We start from the raw sequence: 14,771 nt of genomic DNA, 5'->3' as shown, positions 1-14,771 counted from the left end.
GTTAGCATGCAACTACAGCAAATAATTAAGAAGGCTATTGGAATGTTATCCTTTATTATGAGAGGAATTGAACATAAAAGTAAGGATGTTATGCTTCAATTATACAGGGCATTGGTGAGACCACATCTTGAATATTGTGTGCAGTTTTGGTCTCCTTATTTAAGGAAGGATGGAAAAGCGTTGGAGGTGGTTCAGAGGAGGTTTACTAGATTAATATCTGGAATAAGTGAGTTGTCTTATGAGGAAAGGTTAGACAGACTGGGCTTGTTTCCACTGGAGTTTAGAAGAGTGAGGGGTGACTTGATTGAAGTATATAAAATCCTGAACAGTATTGACAAGGTGGACATGGAAAGGATATTGGGGGCACTGTTTTAAAATTAGCGGTTGTCCTTTTAGGATAGAGATGAGGAGAATTTTTTTCTCTCAGAGGGTTGTGAGACTTTGGAACTCTCTGCCTCCGAAGGCATTGGAGACGTGGTCATTGAATATTTTTAAGGCAGAGGCAGATTGGTTCCCTTGCCTAACAAGAATCTAAGGTTATCGGGGGTAGATGGGAATGTGGAAATCAATTCACAAACAGATCAGCCATGGTCTTATTGAATGGTGGATCAGGCTCGAGGGGCTGAATGGCCTACTTCTGCTCCTAGTTCGTAGTTAGTGTCATCAACAAATTTGGAAATATTATATTTGGTCCCCATATCTAAATCATTTATATAGATTGTGAGCAGCTGTGGCCCAAGCTCTGATTCTTGCGGTACCCAACTAGTAACAGTCTGTCATCCTGAGAAAGACCTGTTTATTCCTACTCTCTGTTTTCAATCTGTTAACCAACTCGTAATCCATAGCAGTATATTACCCCCAATCCCTTGTGTTCTAATTTTGTTTATTAACATCTTGTGTGGGACTTTATCGAAAGCCTTCTGAAAATCCAAATACACCTCATCCACTGGTTCTCATTTATCTATGCCACAAGTAACATCCTCAAACAAACAGCAACAGGTTTTTTAAACATGATTTCCCTTTCATAAATCCATGTTGACTCTGCCCAATCATTTCATTATTTTCCAATTGTCTAGTTATCAAATCCTTTATAATAGATTCTAATATTTTCTCTACTACTGATGTTAAATTAACAAGTTTGTCGCTCTCCGTTTTCTCTTTCCCTTCCTTCTTAAATAGTGGGGTTACATTTGCTACTTTCCAGTCTGCCGTAACCTTTCCAGAATCAATAGAATTGTGAAAGATAATCACCACCCACTATCTCCTCCTTTTACCATTCTTTTACTATTTATAAGCCCATAGAAGACTTTTGGATTCTCTTTTATGTTTCCTCGAATGGATATTATCTTGTAGGTAAAGTGGACCAATTTGTGGCATTAAGTTCACCATCTCACTGTAGCCTATCATGCATCCAACCAAGGTGATTCATTCGCTAGTGCCACAGTGTAAGATGTGTTAAGAACCAGTATTTCACTCCAGAATTATCTATGGATCAAAAGACTTTCTCCAGATAGGAGCAAAGTTTGGAAGGGCAGAATTTGTAATTGTGTTGCTAGATAGTTCTTGTATGAGGGCTAGCAAGCTTTATAAATACTTTGCAGTTTGTTCTTTGACTACATTGTGCACATACTTGAAGGTAGCATCAATGGGAATGATGAACTGCTTCATGGTAGCCATTTCCATAATATCTGTTGCATGCGAAACAGCAACAGACTGAGCTCGGAATGTAATGACTATCAATATGTACTGCTATTTAGATCCACAGTGCTGACAAACTTTGTAGATCAAACAGCTGAACCTGAATTCATTGATGCTATTTCTTGTCATGTAAGATCACTGTTTGTTTTAAAGCTCAGATTGCACACATGGATTTGTTTTTTAAAAAGGGGTTGGGGTCCATTTTGGAAGTGGGCGGACACACAATTTGGCATTGCTGGCCTGCATGCCGGTTCCCTGCCATATCCTAACCCTGAGCCATTATACATGAGGGCGGCCAGATTGACTGCCTGCCGGCAAGCAGCAGGTAACCAAATAAGGTTGTTAGATTTAATGACAGGCCTATGAAGGCCCTGCTTTTATGCCAATTGGGATTTATATTTGGCAATGCAGGCAGCCTGCATTGACCACCACACTTTAGGAAAGATGTGAAGGCATTAAAGAGGGTGCAGAAAAGATTTATGAGAATGGTTCCAGGGATGAATTTCAGCTACATCGATAGATTGAAGAAGTTCAGACTGTTCTCCTTGGGGGGAAAAACGAAGGCTGAGAGGAGATTTGATAGAGGTATTCAAATTCATGAGGGTTCTGGACAGACTAGATAGGGAGAAACTGTTCTCATTGGTGGAAGGGTCAAGAACCAAAGGGCACAGATTTAAAGTAAATGGCAAAAGAAGCGATGGCAACTTGAGAAAAAGCTTTCTCATGCAGCAAGCGATTAGGATCTGGAATTCACTGCCTCAGAGTTTGCTGGAGGCAGGATCAATTGAGGCTTTCAAAAGGAAATTGGATCATTATCTGAAAAGAAAAAAATTGAAGGGCTATGGAGAAAATACAGAGGAGTGGCATCACGGGAATTGATCCTTCAAAGAGCCAGCATGGCCATGATGGGCTGAATGGCCTCCTGTGCTGTAACCATTCTATGGGTGGAATTTTTCCATGCCTGCTGGCATCAGACATACTCAGTGGCGTAAGCAGACAATATGGCATGAAGGCCAAAAATCGGTTTCATGACATCGGCAAACCAGTTTGTGATCATCCGCTCAGCCCATCGATGGCGGGCTGCGTTTCCTGCCATTGGATATCGGGAACCTCATTGTAATACATCTGCATATCATTGTAAAACAAAAACAGAATTACCTGGAAAAACTCAGCAGGTCTGGCAGCATCGGCGGAGAAGAAAAGAGTTGACGTTTCGAGTCCTCATGACCCTTCGACAGAACTAGGTGAATCCCAGGAAGGGTTGAAATATAAGTTGGTTTAAGGTGGTTTGGTAGGGGGGGGTAGTTGTAGGCAAAAGCAGTGATAGAAGCAGATCATCAAAAGATGTCACAGACGGCAGAACAAAAGAACACATAGGTGTCGTAGTTGGTGATATTATCTAAACGAATGCGCTAATTAAGAATGGATGGTAGGGCACTCAAGTTATAGCTCTAGTGGGGGTGGGGGGGAGCATAAAAGATTTAAAAATATTTAAAAATAATGGAAAAAGGAGGGAAAAAGAAAAATCTATATAATTTATTGGAAAAAAACAAAAGGAAGGGGGAAGAAACAGAAGGGGGGTGGGGATGGGGGAGGGAGGTCAAGACCTAAAGTTGTTGAATTCAATATTCAGTCCGAAAGGCTGTAAAGTGCCTAGTCGGAAGATGAGGTGTTGTTCCTCCAGTTTGCGTTGGGCTTCACTGGAACAATGCAGCAAGCCAAGGATAGACATGTGGGCAAGAGAGGAGGGTGGAGTGTTGAAATGGCAAGCGACAGGGAGGTTTGGGTCATTCTTGCGGACAGACCGCAGGTGTTCTGCAAAGCGGTCGCCCAATTTACATTTGGTCTCTCCAATGTAGAGGAGACCGCATTGGGAGCAACGAATGCAGCAGACTAAGTTGGGGGAAATGCAAGTGAAATGTTGCTTCACTTGAAAGGAGTGTTTGGGCCCTTGGACGGTGAGGAGAGAGGAAGTGAAGGGGCAGGTGTTACATCTTTTGCATGGGCATGGGGTGGTGCCATAGGTGGGGGTTGGGAAGTAGGCGGTGATGGAGGAGTGGACCAGGGTGTCCTGGAGGGAACGATCCCTACGGAATGCTGACAGTAGGGGTGAAGGGAAGATGTGTTTGGTAGTGGCATCATGCTGGAGTTGGCGGAAATGGCGGAGGATGATCCTTTGAATGCGGAGGCTGGTGGGGTGATAAGTGAGGACAAGGGGGACCCTATCATGTTTCTGGGAGGGAGGAGAAGGCATGAGGGCGGATGCGCGGGAGATGGCTGGACACGGTTGAGGGCCATGTCAACGGCCGTGGGTGGAAAACCTCGGTTAAGGAAGAAGGAGGACATGTCAGAGGAACTGTTTTTGAAGGTAGCATCATCGGAACAGATGCGACGGAGGCGAAGAAACTGAGAGAATGGGATGGAGTCCTTACAGGAAGTGGGGTATGAGGAGCTGTAGTCAAGGTAGCTGTGGGAGTCAGTAGGCTTGTAATGGATATTGGTGGACAGTCTATCACCAGAGATTGAGACAGCGAGGTCAAGGAAGGGAAGGGAAGTATCAGAGATGGACCACGAATGTTCCATATACCCCATAAAGAGACAGGCATAGCTGGGGCCCATGCGGGTACCCATAGCCACACCTTTTATTTGGAGGAAGTGAGAGGAGTTGAAGGAGAAATTGTTCAGTGTGAGAACAAGTTCAGCCAGACGGAGGAGAGTAGTGGTGGATGGGGATTGTTCAGGCCTCTGTTCGAGGAAGAAGCTAAGGGCCCTCAGACCATCCTGGTGGGGAATAGAGGTGTAGAGGGATTGGACGTCCATGGTGAAGAGGAAGCGGTTGGGGCCAGGGAACTGGAAATTGTTGATGTGACGTAAGGTGTCAGAGGAATCACGGATGTAGGTGGGAAGGGACTGGACAAGGGGAGAGAGAAGGGAGTCAAGATAACGAGAGATGAGTTCCGTGGGGCAGGAGCAAGCTGACACGATCGGTCTACCAGGACAGTTCTGTTTGTGGATTTTGGGTAGGAGGTAGAAGCGGGCCGTCCGAGGTTGGGCGACTATCAGGTTGGAAGCTGTGGGAGGAAGATCCCCAGAGGAGATGAGGTCAGTGACAGTCCTGGAAACAATGGCTTGATGTTCAGTGGTGGGGTCATGGTCCAGGGAGAGGTAGGAGGAAGTGTCTGTGAGTTGACCCTCAGCCTCTGCGAGGTAGAAGTCAGTGCGCCAGACAACAACAGCACCACCCTTGTCAACGGGTTTGATGACGATGTCAGGGTTGGACCTGGGAGAATGGAGTGCAGTAAGTTCAGCGAGAGAGAGATTAGAATGGGTGAGAGGAGCAGAGAAATTGAGACGACTAATGTCGCGCCGACAGTTCTCAATGAAAAGATCAAGAGAAGGTAAGAATCCAGAGGGAGGGATCCAGGTGGAGGGAGAATGTTGGAGGTGGGTGAAAGGATCCGTTGAACGGGGAGAGGACTCCTGCCCAAAGAAGTGAGCCTGGAGACGAAGACGGCGGAAGAGGAGTTCAGCATCGTGCCGAGCCCGAAATTCATTAAGGTGAGGGCGTAGGGGTATGAAACTAAGTCCTTTGCTGAGCACTGAACGATCAGCATCGGAGAGGGGAAGGTCAGGGGGTATAGTGAATACACGGCTGGAGCTGGGATTGGAAGAAAGGGTGGGGACGGAGGGACAGGCAGGGGTGGCGGGTCCTAGATGGGTGTTGGTGTCGATGAGTTGTTGGAGCTTGCGTTCCTTAGCACTTGAGAGAAAGAGAAAAAGTTTCTTGTTGAGGTGTTGGATGATCCAAAGAATAAAATGAAACTGGGGGCACGCGCAGCTTTGAAAAAGGGTACGGCGGTGCTGCTGGAGGGAGAGGTCGAGTGTGTTCATATGGCGGCGCATGGCACTGAGTGTGGATCTCAGGATGCGATGGGAACAGCAGTACGAGAAATGTTTTATGTCCCGGAAATACCTGTAATCCTGGGTGGGTTCGAAACATATCATTGTAAGGTTAGCCTGTCGGACTCCCAACGCTGGATCGTCCACCCACATTGGCGTGATTGCAAGCTTGACATATTTCACAACTGCACATAAGTGACGTGCACCTGGCGAGCTACACTTTGCTTGGGACTTCAAGGCTGGCTTGCCGACCTTGCTTCGGGCTGCACTCACAGTCATTGGGACAGGCTTCGCAGACTGCACCACAGCACTTTTAGGGGGGTTGACGAGCAGGCCCCTACCTACCAGCCCAGCCGTAATGCAGGGGTGGCTTTGTACAGGCTGCAGGACTAAGGCTTGCTTGGGGAAGGGGGAGGGTGTGTGTGAAAGAGTGAGTGGCGCTGTCCCTTGAGCTGGCAGTGTGAGATGCCAGTGAATGTGTGATGGGCTTGAGTGTGTGAGTTTAGAGTAATGAGATGGTTGTCTTCCCCTGCCGGCACAGATGAGATCATTCGTCCTCTATCTGCATTGGATGGCCAACCTGTTCTGTGCAGCATTGGCACTGATCACCACTGCCATCACCTACCAAGCTGGAGTGATAATGTTGCTGCCCCTCCTGAGGCCAGAGCGTGAGTAGAGGACATCACGGTGGGCTCCCACGGTGTCCAAAAGGTGCTAGAGGAATGCGTCACTAAACCTGGGGGCTGTAGTCTTCTTGCCTTTTGGGGCCTTGTCTTCTTTGAAGCATTCCTGGGCTGGAAGCACTGAGAGGTGTGGGCCTGGCGTGATGAAGCGGTGAGGTGATGGCGTGATGGGTGAATCAGAGCCCGCCTGCCATCAAAACAGCATTTTTCCTGGGAATGCATAATGTGGTGGGTTTTGGATGGTGTGAAAAGCTGACGTTGCTGTTGTCCTGCCTGCTATCGCACTTTGTGAAAATGTGGGACGATTCTGTGTCCAGCCATTAACAACCATCTCTTTATTAATGACAGTGATGGAATTCAGGTCTGCTAACCTAAGCCATGCTTCTTTACAATGAAATAATAAAAATTGCTGCTGTTTCCTGAGAGCATCAGGTGATGAATCAACAATTAAAGAAGTCACAACATTTCTGACTGTACCTAAATTTATCATTCAGAGCTTCATGTTTGTTATCTCAGTAATACTTGGTAAAGTTGGTAACATTGGATATGATTTTTAATCACTTGGTTGTACAGAACTTGCGTATTGCTGATAGAAGAGGCAATAGGTTTTCACCTTGCACTCATCAGGACAGATGCAAGAATACCAAATGTCAAAGGGAACAGCAATTCATACTGCATGAGGAGAGGGTGCAGATCGGTTGGCAAGTGGACTTTGATTGGTAGAGGTGTTACTGTGGAGAATGCACCAGGGAACAGTTAACTGCCATGCTGTTTAAATTCAATCAGGCAAGTTGACTCTGATTTGTCAAGGCATTATGTGAGGAATGAAGCAGGGAATAAATAGCTATCCCCCAAGCATTTATTTAGTTGAAAATGGCTCAATGCATGGACATGTTCTTTTGTTTGCAAAGGACAGGACCCTGTGTGTGATTATATGTAGTTTCTAGCACACATAGGTGAGCCACACGTGAGCTTGACTGATAATCTTAAATTGGTTGTTTGTGTAATTCTTAGCACAATCGGGATTGTTTCATAGTAAGTGTTGTCCAATTGTAGAGTCACATCTAATGTTGGACACTATGTTCTGAGTTTTGCAAGTACAAGCTGGTCGAGTATGGTTGCTGTTGCGAACAGCTGAAGAGACATGCTGTTTGATACAATCCACCAGTCATTGGGACATATGACCCAAGTTTTCTCAGTTCCTTTGCTTGTTCAAATTCAAGCCTCTTCTAGCTGAAGTCTCACTACCTCTAGCTGTGACTCACTAGTGTCAGGTATCACTTCCAACTTTAAATGCTGTGCTATACGTTCAATTGTATCTGCTTTCTTCGCCCCTATAGGTAACCCCAATTGTAATTTATCCAACAATTCCATTAACTTAGTTACCTTTTGTAAACCAGCCAAATTTATAACTTCAACTCCTAGACAAGTCTGAGCAACTGCCAAAGCCATATTGCAGCCTTACCATTTCAAAAAAATCTCACACCAACTCCTGAATTCAAAGTGCTTCTTATACTCTTTACCTTAAGATTCACCAACTCCAGCCCAATCAAGGATTTTCAAATATATCCTGGACAAGCCACCAACGATGTTATGGCACAGCCGATGGTAAATGCTGAGTTGTTCAAATCCCAAAGGGAAACTTGAAACAACTGCCACAACTTGTTTTGCAATTTGTATAAATTTCGAGGTGCGCGCTTTGAATTCAGTAGTGATAAGACCATCAAATCTTATAGGTTTTTACGAAACTAGGTTAAGCATTTATTAATAGAAGGAATGACTTTAAATACATACATAGATCTACATATTACTACTATGATAACTTCTAAATCCCCTACTTAATCTGACTCCCACTTACACTTTTGTTAAGGCAACAGTAAGACACATAGATTTTAAAAGACCGAGGCAAGGTGACACACAATACCCTGAACCAGTTGAATTCAAAGCTTTCTTAACTTCAGTTCTTTCAAAACAGCAGCTTGAGGCATTGATGCTAAAAGCTTTTCACACTTGTTAGATCTTAAAATTGCCTTCCTTTACACACAACCTTCACTACTTTATAAATATTTTCCCCTTTGAATGCAATTCCCATTGTTTCACTATGTCTTTGGACTTTATCTTTCTGATAATAAAAATCTCTCAGAGCACTAAATTTTACTTTTGGAGAAATAAACACACTGTTTCTAAACTTCACCTGGCTAGGTGACACATTTCACTCCTCCTCTGAAAACAATCTAGCCTGGTTTATTTACAAATGCACATATTCCCCTTGACACCTATGTTTCTAAACTTCCCCATGTTAACCATGTTTACATCAAAGCCTTCAGACTGGCTGCCTTTAATCTAATTAAATCTCACATGCACGCAGAGAGACACATTTAGACACAGATACCTTTATTTCACAATAAATTCCAATAATGTTATGAGAATTATTATATCTTCCTGACAAGCACAGTGCAATGGCTAGCTTCATCTGTTGCTCAGATTTTTGAGACACACTTGCCTTTCCAGGGTAAGCTGAGCTAAACTGGGCACTTTTCAGGACTAAAAGTGGTGGCCTTAGGCCCATTGATGAGTTTGTGTTGCAATAGCATGTCTCCTTTTTCAGCAATAAAAATTTTGCTGCTGGGCAAAATATCTACAAATTCATCAACTAGGATATCAGCAAGACTGATTGGCTGGCCCAAAGAACATGGGATCAGTAAATTCACTTAAGATGTCACGCTGATCCTGACTTTTCTGATAAATGTGTAAATGCTGCATATAAACCATTCCTGTCACTTGTATCATGTTTATTTTGGAATGTAATGTGGCTTTTATTGCTAGGTAATCCTTCATGTACTCTGTATGAGAATTAGTTCCTGGAAAAGGTTCAAAGGAGCACCATTAGATTGATTGTTCTAAGGCCCTTAGTTACCATGGCTGCCTGAAAGGCTGGTAGAGGCAGAAACTTTCATTGCATTTGAAAAGTACTTAGGCATGCATAGGCTACGGAGCAAGAATATTGGATCCTAGTCACCATTTCGTTGGATCCTGTTCTCACGCTTGTTTTAAGGGCTGGCTGATTTGGTACTAATGATAGAGTTGAGTAGCAGACATTTCATAAGTAGAAACTCTGTGTTTATTTACAAAGGTACTCAGCAGCAACTAAACATGTGCTTACACTTCAAAGTCTATCTCTACGTTCCCACAACTACTAACCACTGACTACAGACTACTAACTACTGAGATAACCCGCGCTACTCTGCTATTGGATACTAAGATCATGGGAAGAATTTTCCGGTTGGCGAGTGAGGGCAGGGCCTGCTCGCCGGCACGTAAAATGACGGGCAGTGACGTTGGGCAGGCGTCCTGACGCCACCGCGCGTCATTTAGATTTTCAGTTCAGCGGGCGCACAGCCAAGTTGGCTGCGCACCCACCGAACTGTCAAAGGCTTGTTAAAAACTAATTAAAACAATTAAATGAGCTGTCAGTCCAACCTTAAGGTTGGCGGGCGGGTGAATAGCCCAGGCGGCCTTTGCATTTTTCATGAAACCTCATCCATGGGCGGGATGAGGTTTCATGAAGTATTTTAATATTTAATAAAAATTATTAAAAAGATTCATTGACATGTCCCAGCTCATGTGACACTGTCACATGAGGGGACATGTTTTAAAAGTTTTTCTTTCCTTTATTTAAATTTTAAAACCTTGACCTGATCGCCTTAATTGGCCCGCCCACATAAAATGGCGGTATGGACCCGATCAGGGGCACCGATCGTGTTCGCGCTTGCTCCTGCCCGCCCCCACACAAACCCGTGGGAAAGTTCACCCCCAGGTGATCTTCCATTACAACATTCTTCTTAAAGGCATATTACACATCAGATTACTATATTCGTTCCCTTTACTCAGGAATACATTTTATATTTTCAATCTTCTCAAATTAGCAAAGTAGTTACACTGATAAGTAATTTACAGATTCAGTTTCTGGGGGTTTCTTTATGCGTGTAGAACATCTCAGCTCTACAGCTTCAGATGCCTTGTCAGGAGCCTCCTTTTTCGGAGTTGCCTGAACATCAGCTGCTTTGCTGGGCATCTGCAGATCTGTATCATTCACTTCTGAAGGAACAACAGATGTGTCTGAACTGGGTTGAGTTCTTTCAACAGGAAACGCTGACCCAGTCACGAACATTTGGTGCACAGTTTCTCTCGTTCTTCAATGATCCACATGTCTCCGTGTGACTTGGCCTTCCACCTCCACGTGGTAAGATAGAGGTCCCGTCACCGCACTTATTTCACACGATAACCACTTTGGTCCTTCTCCGAAGTTCTTCGTGTATACTGTTTCTCCCACGGTAAATTTCCTCTCATGACTATGCCTGTTGTGTCTAGTTTTCTGACTTCCCTGACTCTTTTCCACCTTCCCCCCTGCCCCCCCCCCACCCCTGCCTAAATTTGGCATTATTAAGCTCACCTCATCCTGAGATGGCGTTTCATCAATAATCCTGGAGGTGTGACACCTGTTGTTGTTTGAGGAGTGGCCCTATAATGGAAAAGAAAGCATGGTTGTTAAGGAACCTCCTGTTAATTTCTTCATGCCAGCCTTGAACGTTTGAATTGCTCTTTTGGCCAGGCCATTCCTAGGAGAGATTTGAGTTCTGAGGCATTCTTTGGCGCAGGTGATTCTCTTATGGCTCTCACTTTCTCCTCAACTGGGTGGAGGCCCTGTGAATCTACCCAGTGACCCAAATAAATTACCTCCCTCGTTTGGAATGTGCACTTTTTTTAAAACGCACTCCAGCCTGCAAGAAACGTTTTAAGACTTCTCCTAAGTTTACCATGTGCTCTTTTTCAGTGTACCCTGTCACCAAAACATCATCTAAATAGACTACAACCTAAGGCAGTCCCTGCAGTAAACTTTCCATTGTTCTCTGGAAGATGGTGCAAGCTGAGGTGACGCCGAAAGACAATCGTGTGTACTGGCATAACCCATTGTGGGTATTAATTGTGACAATTTCCTGGGAGGCATTGTCTAACTAATTGCTGATAAGCATGACTCATATCAAGTTTTGTGTAGGTGGTTCCACCTGCCAGCTTGGCATACAGGTCTTCGATTTTTGGTATGGGATGTCTAGCTTAGCTACTTTATTAACCATCAGTTTGTCGTCTCCACAAATACAGACGCTCTGGTCAGGTTTAAGGACAGGGACTATGGGCACTGCCCATTCTGAGAACTGCACGGGTTGTATAACGCCCAGTTTCTCTAGTCTATCTAATTCAGTGTCGACCTTTTCTCTCAAAGCATAACGTACTGGTCTGGACCTCATGATTCGGGGGATGGCCTCTGGATCCCCATGAATTTTTGCCTGCAGCCCCAGGATCGTCCCAAGTTCATCCCTGAAGATTGCAGTGTGATTTTGTAGTAGCTCTGGTAACCCACTTGCTCTCAATTGGAAAATTTCAGCCCATTACAACTTGATCTCCTTTAGTCAGGCTCGCCCTAGGAGGCTTGGCCCCTCACCTGCTACTACTATCAAAGGCAGCTTTACCAATTGGGTCTCATAATTAGCAGTTACACTACTTATGCCTTTGACTTGGATGCTTTCACCCAAGTATGTTTTTAATTGGGCAGTTGTTTCTTCCAAATTTAATTGATGTTCCCCATTACTCAGATATTTGAAGGTATGTTCCCCAATTACTGTAGTGGAAGCTCCTGTGTCCACTTCCATTCTAACAGGTCTACCATTCACTTTCTGTATTACGTAGATTGGTTCTGTTCTTTCAACCTTCAAGTTATACAACGAATAAATATCTGAATCTGTTGCTTTGAGCTTTTCTACATTGTAGATCTCACTTTTTTTTCTTTTGTTTAAAAGTCTGCTTGACTCTCTCATTACACTGTATCATTATGTGACCATTTTTATGAAAATAAAAACATTCTATTTTTTAAAAATGCCAATTGTTAAAGGATTGTTTAGTTCCACCTCTATTGCTATTACTCCTTGTTTTTGCTGCTGATTTTCCTGCTAGTGGGGGCTGTTTCCACCTTTCAGTGGAGTATTGCATTTCACGCCCTTTCTGGCTGGGGCTTCCCAACCGATGTGGACGACAGTGCCATTTTGTGTGCCCTGTATTGCGTTCAAATCTCTTACTGTCAATGCAATCTCTAGCGCCTTCTTAAAATCCAAATTTGTTTCAAATAACAATTGCTTCTGAATTGTGTCCTCATTCACACTGCACACTAAATGATCTCTAAGCATATCGTTTAAGGATGTACCAAACTCACAATGCTCCATTAATTGCTTCAAGCTTGTCACATAGCTTGCAACTGTCTTCCCCGGCGCTCCAATTCTTGAATTAAACTTGAACCTTTGCATCGTTACTGAGGGCTTTGGTTGGTAATGGCCCTTCACCAGATCCACTAATTCATCAAAATTTCTCGGGTCTGGTGCACTGGGTGCTGTCAAACTTTGAATCAAGACATAAGTCTTATTCCCACATGTACTTAAGAGGATCATCCACCTCTTCTCTTCCCCAGAAATCTAATTTGCTTGGAAAAAGAACAAGAGACGCTCAATATAGTCGGACCAATTGTCCATTGCTGGATCGAAAGGATCAATTCTTCCGAATTGCAGCATGCTGTGAGGGAGTTACTTCGATGAATTGAACGGAACTTCAACTTATAATTGTTGCGCGAGGTACAGTGCTGATTTCATTCTCCTGCTTGCTTCTATTTAACTTGTTTAATCCTTGTAGCCGGTTTGTTGGATCCTAGTCACCAGTTGGTTGGATAAAGGCAAAATACTGCAGATGCTGGAAATCTGAAACAAAAACAAAAAATGCTGGAAAAACTCAGCAGGCCTGACAGCATCTGTGGAAAGACAGAGTCAACATTTCGAGTCCGTATGACTCTGTTGAAGAAGAGTCATATGGACTTCAAACGTTAACTCTGTCTTTCTCTCCACAGATGCTGTCAGGCCTGCTGAGTTTTTCCTCCATTCTGTTGGATCCTGTTTGTATGCTTATTGTAAGGGATGGCCAATTTGGTACGAATGATGGAGTTGAGTAGCAGACACTTCATAGGTAGAAGCTCTGTTTTTATTTACAAAGGTACTCAGCAGCAACTAAACATGTGCTAACACTTCAAACTCTACCTCTACGCTACTACAACTACTATTTATTGACTACAGACTACTAACTACAGAGGTAGCCCACGCTACTCTGCTATCGGATACTAAGATCAAGTGATCTGCCATTTTAACATTCTTCTTAAAGGTATATTACACATCAGATTATTACAAAGAGCTGAAAAGTGGGATGAGGTTGGGAAGCAATTTTCAGCTGACACAAATATAATAGGCTGAATGGGCTCTTTTGGTGCTGTAAATTTCTATGATTCTATGAAGACAAAGGAGTATAGGAGTATTAGTAGCATATTCTGAAAGGTGGGTTAATAGGAACACTGATGATAGAAACTATGAAGAACTCAAACTAAAAGGTGGATGTTGCAATCCACTGTTCTTGGTGAGGAAGAGTCAGAGAATCAGGGCTGTGTAATGTGATACCATTTTTCTTGTACTCACATGTTGGTTCTAGGAAGGTTCCATGCTTGGAGTGGAGTCTTGCAAAATTGACTCTTAACTGGCATCTTTATGTTGTGACTTGTAAAAGAGGAAGCATTAGAATTCTCTCTCAATTCTTTCACAGGTCCTACATTCTTTGCACCTGGAACATTGTGATAAGGTTGTTGCTCTTTAAAGATGACCAGAAGATTAAATTACTCTTGTTTTTGAATAATGCACACAGCTGGAAAACTGTTGCCACCCCTCATACTTTACAATGCATGTGCAAAGCAATGTGCTGGCGTAGCCTTCAAGATCCTGGTCATGGAAGCAAGTACTAGGTATCTGCTAATAGAATGACCTATATTTCATATTCTTTGTCACTTTTAACTATTTCTTGCATTTGTTCTTGTTGATTTAGTTCCGCCTTTGGCATCAGTTTGTTTTAGCCCTAGTGGTGCATGAATTGGTTATGGTTTGCTAGCCTGGCTAGGTCACATTCAGGTAGTCACAAGCTCATTAGCCTCAGCTCCAGAAATAATGTTTAACCCTTTACCCTCCATTCACACTAACCTGGCTAGCTAAATTCTCTTAAAATGTTGCCATCTTACAAGTAATTCTACTTTAGCCTGCTGGTCCAGCATTAGTCTTCCTTTCTATTTGGAAGTAGCAGTAAAGTGAAGGTGAATTCTGCGACTGTACCTAAGTCAGCTCATAAACAGAATCTACTTGTATAATATTGTCAATTGGAAAAGTATCTAAGGTAGTCAGCTGTGCTGCCACAACTCTCATGTGTGGCCATTAGATCTGGACAAATTGCTGGTTCACATTGTGATGGTTTCTGTATCAGATGAATCAGCTCAATTGAGCATGAATTTTCATCTGCACTCAGTTTTCTTAATATAACTAAAAGAACAAATTTGTAGATGGCATTAGCATCAGTAAATCT

The 14,771-nt window shown here is 43.5% G+C and overlaps 1 protein-coding gene across 1 annotated transcript in view; it reads left to right on the top strand.

The window, feature by feature from the left end:
• Positions 1 to 14,771, top strand: part of pdzd2 (PDZ domain containing 2) — a 648,685-nt gene that overhangs the window by 54,040 nt on the left and 579,874 nt on the right. Inside the window, exon 2 of the mRNA XM_041183009.1 lies at positions 12,799 to 12,958. The gene's annotated coding sequence lies outside the window, so the exon portion shown is untranslated. The remainder of the gene's footprint in view (positions 1 to 12,798; positions 12,959 to 14,771) is intronic.

Source organism: Carcharodon carcharias, chromosome 1, assembly GCF_017639515.1.
Source record: "Carcharodon carcharias isolate sCarCar2 chromosome 1, sCarCar2.pri, whole genome shotgun sequence".
NCBI lineage: Eukaryota > Metazoa > Chordata > Chondrichthyes > Lamniformes > Lamnidae > Carcharodon > Carcharodon carcharias.
Note: the sequence above shows the minus strand (reverse complement) of the source record. Positions and strands in the feature narration are given on the sequence as shown.